The sequence below is a fragment of the Schistocerca piceifrons genome, unplaced genomic scaffold, assembly GCF_021461385.2.
Source record: "Schistocerca piceifrons isolate TAMUIC-IGC-003096 unplaced genomic scaffold, iqSchPice1.1 HiC_scaffold_936, whole genome shotgun sequence".
Lineage (NCBI taxonomy): Eukaryota > Metazoa > Arthropoda > Insecta > Orthoptera > Acrididae > Schistocerca > Schistocerca piceifrons.
Window position 1 is genome coordinate 5,649,178 of NW_025729208.1, and position 5,000 is coordinate 5,654,177.

General features: G+C 56.7%; 2 non-coding genes and 1 pseudogene across 2 annotated transcripts; all 3 read left to right on the plus strand.

Moving 5' to 3' along the window:
* The first annotated feature begins 2,190 nt into the window (after positions 1–2,190).
* On the plus strand, positions 2,191–4,099 carry LOC124772143. The gene has a single exon (XR_007013815.1). It is a non-coding gene; the product is annotated as a small subunit ribosomal RNA (ribosomal RNA).
* A 351-nt stretch (positions 4,100–4,450) lies between these two features.
* Positions 4,451–4,605, plus strand: LOC124771872. The gene has a single exon (XR_007013576.1). It is a non-coding gene; the product is annotated as a 5.8S ribosomal RNA (ribosomal RNA).
* A 188-nt stretch (positions 4,606–4,793) lies between these two features.
* Positions 4,794–5,000, plus strand: part of LOC124771566 — a 4,222-nt pseudogene continuing 4,015 nt past the window's right edge.

Here is a 5,000-nt window from a genome sequence, read left to right on the forward strand (position 1 = left end):
CCTTAACCTAACCCATGTTGTGCCTTAACCTAACCCACGTTGTGCCTTAACCTAACCCACGTTGTGCCTTAACCTAACCCACGTTGTGCCTTAACCTAACCCATGTTGTGCCTTAACCTAACCCATGTTGTGCCTTAACCTAACCCATGTTGTGCCTTAACCTAACCCATGTTGTGCCTTAACCTAACCCACGTTGTGCCTTAACCTAACCCACGTTGTGCCTTAACCTAACCCACGTTGTGCCTTAACCTAACCCACGTTGTGCCTTAACCTAACCCACGTTGTGCCTTAACCTAACCCACGTTGTGCCTTAACCTAACCCACGTTGTCCCCTAAAGTAACCCACGTTGTCCCCTAACGTAACCCACGTTGTCCCCTAACGTAACCCATGTTGTCGCCTAAACCTGCTCTGTAATTGTTATACGACTCGTTCAATTAGTGTAGTGTTGCCCACCCGCAACCCTCGCAATATAGTTCGCTACTCGCACTGCCCGCTCCCCTGTGTATCGCTTCATGTTAAACACCTTGCAAGTCTTGCTGACTTTCCACATGCTCCTGCTGTACACTGTAATGTGGATGGCAGCAGGACGTACATGCCGCCCCTCCCCACGTCCCCACCTTGCCCCCCTGCCTTCGCAAGCTGGTTGGTGAGAAGTTTGCATGTTCAATGCCCTTCGCATGCGACGTACTCAGGCTACGTTGTGGTGCGGCCTGTGTCAACCGTCCGCTAATGTCGTACGCGTAAACCACAATCTGTACTGCACATTCGTCCTTATGTACCGAATGATACATCGTGGCACATGTGTGACCGTACAACGACTGCGCCCAAAAACGGCGGACCATACAGTGCAAATATTGTGCACGCAGCTACGTGTCGTCTCCCTATGAGAGCTGGATTGCAGTGTGGTACGCCATAGAGACGTGTGGGAGGAACGGACGCCGTGGATGGCGATCAGCATGAGCTGTCTGTTGATGTATTCGGACCTAGTCGTCTCTCCTCACACACCGTGATGGCATGGTGCACCGCGTTCCATATCTGCGACATGCTACAGAGGCCGGTTGACAGTCGTTCGAGCAATGGACATCGCATACGTACGGGGGCCACCTTCCACGTATTGTCTAGGCGTGCACATTTTGTTGCGTGTATGTGGGCAGACGTAGTGTGGCGTGACACCTGACACAGGCATGCAATAATCGTTGAAGTTGCAAATGGCGATGGACGCCTGCGTTTTCTGGTGAAGTTACGCAAATGAACAAATGGTAACCTGTTGTGGTGCGGTTGTTCTCGCTAGGGGTGAATCGGTGATGGCGACGATAGGTTGAGGTACGAACCGGTTGTTCCAGCGATACCCACCATGCCGACGAAACTGAACGGCATCTGGGTGTGAAGCGATACGCGGCGGTGGCTGGGTGGGACCGTCCCCGGCCGGTGAGGGGGCGCCTCCCGGCGTGCTGGCCGCGCGGTGCGTGGGCGCACGCGCTACAGCCGGCTGGTGGGGGCGGCCAGTGGCAGGCGCGCCGGCCGACGGACGCGGCAGGCGTCGCAGCTGCGCGCCGGCGCACCCTGCGCGCGGCGCCGTGCGGCCAAAGTAGGTCCTCGCGGGCCCGGTGCGAAGCGCGGTGGACATCTTCAGTGTGCTGGTCCGATTGAGGACTGTGTGCGTTGAGGATGCGCCGCCGCCCGGCGCTCGGCGCCGCGACGCCGTCTGCTGCTCGGTCGCCCCAGCGGTTCTCGCTGGTGGTTTGTATCGCAGCTGTGCGGATGTGTTGGCGCGTGCGCTGTGCTGGGAGAGTTCGCTTCGGCACCCAAGTGGGGCTTTTGTCCTTCTGTGGCGCTGGCGTTGGAGCTGCCGGTCACCGTAGGTGGCGCGTGTTGTCTCCCGCCGGCAATGCCACGACAGCACGCTCCCGGGCCTCTGTCGGCAGCGGCAAGCTCAGTTGGGAGCACGGGTGGTCGCACCGAAAGCGTCTACTCGCCTAACTCCGGGCGATTGCGCCTCTCTCGAACCCGACCAAGTACTTGGGACGGCGCTGCGCGCCGCCGGGACCTGAGAGGGTTTCGAGGTGTATTGTGCAGGGGAGCTCAGCCTCCTCCTGTTTGCAGAATGATTGAGCGGACGCTTGCGTGTTCGCGCGGGCCCCCGGGACACACTCCCGGGCGGCCGGCTGCTCAGCTCTAGTTGACGCAGCTCCCTGGTTGATCCTGCCAGTAGTCATATGCTTGTCTCAAAGATTAAGCCATGCATGTCTCAGTACAAGCCGCATTAAGGTGAAACCGCGAATGGCTCATTAAATCAGTTATGGTTCCTTAGATCGTACCCACGTTACTTGGATAACTGTGGTAATTCTAGAGCTAATACATGCAAACAGAGTCCCGACCAGAGATGGAAGGGACGCTTTTATTAGATCAAAACCAATCGGTCGGCTCGTCCGGTCCGTTTGCCTTGGTGACTCTGAATAACTTTGGGCTGATCGCACGGTCCTCGTACCGGCGACGCATCTTTCAAATGTCTGCCTTATCAACTGTCGATGGTAGGTTCTGCGCCTACCATGGTTGTAACGGGTAACGGGGAATCAGGGTTCGATTCCGGAGAGGGAGCCTGAGAAACGGCTACCACATCCAAGGAAGGCAGCAGGCGCGCAAATTACCCACTCCCGGCACGGGGAGGTAGTGACGAAAAATAACGATACGGGACTCATCCGAGGCCCCGTAATCGGAATGAGTACACTTTAAATCCTTTAACGAGTATCTATTGGAGGGCAAGTCTGGTGCCAGCAGCCGCGGTAATTCCAGCTCCAATAGCGTATATTAAAGTTGTTGCGGTTAAAAAGCTCGTAGTTGGATTTGTGTCCCACGCTGTTGGTTCACCGCCCGTCGGTGTTTAACTGGCATGTATCGTGGGACGTCCTGCCGGTGGGGCGAGCCGAAGGCGTGCGACCGCCTCGTGCGTGCTCGTGCGTCCCGAGGCGGACCCCGTTGAAATCCTACCAGGGTGCTCTTTATTGAGTGTCTCGGTGGGCCGGCACGTTTACTTTGAACAAATTAGAGTGCTTAAAGCAGGCAAGCCCGCCTGAATACTGTGTGCATGGAATAATGGAATAGGACCTCGGTTCTATTTTGTTGGTTTTCGGAACCCGAGGTAATGATTAATAGGGACAGGCGGGGGCATTCGTATTGCGACGTTAGAGGTGAAATTCTTGGATCGTCGCAAGACGAACAGAAGCGAAAGCATTTGCCAAGTATGTTTTCATTAATCAAGAACGAAAGTTAGAGGTTCGAAGGCGATCAGATACCGCCCTAGTTCTAACCATAAACGATGCCAGCCAGCGATCCGCCGCAGTTCCTCCGATGACTCGGCGGGCAGCCTCCGGGAAACCAAAGCTTTTGGGTTCCGGGGGAAGTATGGTTGCAAAGCTGAAACTTAAAGGAATTGACGGAAGGGCACCACCAGGAGTGGAGCCTGCGGCTTAATTTGACTCAACACGGGAAACCTCACCAGGCCCGGACACCGGAAGGATTGACAGATTGATAGCTCTTTCTTGATTCGGTGGGTGGTGGTGCATGGCCGTTCTTAGTTGGTGGAGCGATTTGTCTGGTTAATTCCGATAACGAACGAGACTCTAGCCTGCTAACTAGTCGCGTGACATCCTTCGTGCTGTCAGCGATTACTTTTCTTCTTAGAGGGACAGGCGGCTTCTAGCCGCACGAGATTGAGCAATAACAGGTCTGTGATGCCCTTAGATGTTCTGGGCCGCACGCGCGCTACACTGAAGGAATCAGCGTGTCTTCCTAGGCCGAAAGGTCGGGGTAACCCGCTGAACCTCCTTCGTGCTAGGGATTGGGGCTTGCAATTGTTCCCCATGAACGAGGAATTCCCAGTAAGCGCGAGTCATAAGCTCGCGTTGATTACGTCCCTGCCCTTTGTACACACCGCCCGTCGCTACTACCGATTGAATGATTTAGTGAGGTCTTCGGACTGGTACGCGGCATTGACTCTGTCGTTGCCGATGCTACCGGAAAGATGACCAAACTTGATCATTTAGAGGAAGTAAAAGTCGTAACAAGGTTTCCGTAGGTGAACCTGCGGAAGGATCATTACCGACTAGACTGCATGTCTTTCGATGTGCGTGTCGTGTCGCGCAACACGCTACCTGTACGGCTCGCCGTAGCCGTGCGCCGCGTGCGGAACCACGCGTGCCTCTCAAAACTAGCGGCAATGTTGTGTGGTACGAGCGCTGAAGCGCTGGAGCGGCTGGCCTGCGGCACCTGGCGCCTGGCGCCGGTTTTGAATGACTTTCGCCCGAGTGCCTGTCCGCTCCGGTGTGGAGCCGTACGACGCCCGTCGGCCGTGAGGCCGTTGGACACAGAACGCTGGAACAGGGGCCGCCACACGCCTCACTCCCGCCTATGCGACCGTCTCGAAAGAGACGGCGGAAACTGAGAAAAGATCACCCAGGACGGTGGATCACTCGGCTCGTGGGTCGATGAAGAACGCAGCAAATTGCGCGTCGACATGTGAACTGCAGGACACATGAACATCGACGTTTCGAACGCACATTGCGGTCCATGGATTCCGTTCCCGGGCCACGTCTGGCTGAGGGTCGGCTACGTATACTGAAGCGCGCGGCGTTTGCCCCGCTTCGCAGACCTGGGAGTGTCGCGGCCGCCTGTGGGGCCGGCCGCGTCTCCTCAAACGTGCGATGCGCGCCCGTCGCCTGGCGGTTCGCATACCGGTACTTTCTCGGTAGCGTGCACAGCCGGCTGGCGGTGTGGCGTGCGACACCTCGTACAACGACCTCAGAGCAGGCGAGACTACCCGCTGAATTTAAGCATATTACTAAGCGGAGGAAAAGAAACTAACAAGGATTCCCCCAGTAGCGGCGAGCGAACAGGGAAGAGTCCAGCACCGAACCCCGCAGGCTGCCGCCTGTCGTGGCATGTGGTGTTTGGGAGGGTCCACTACCCCGACGCCTCGCGCCGAGCCCAAGTCCAACTTGAA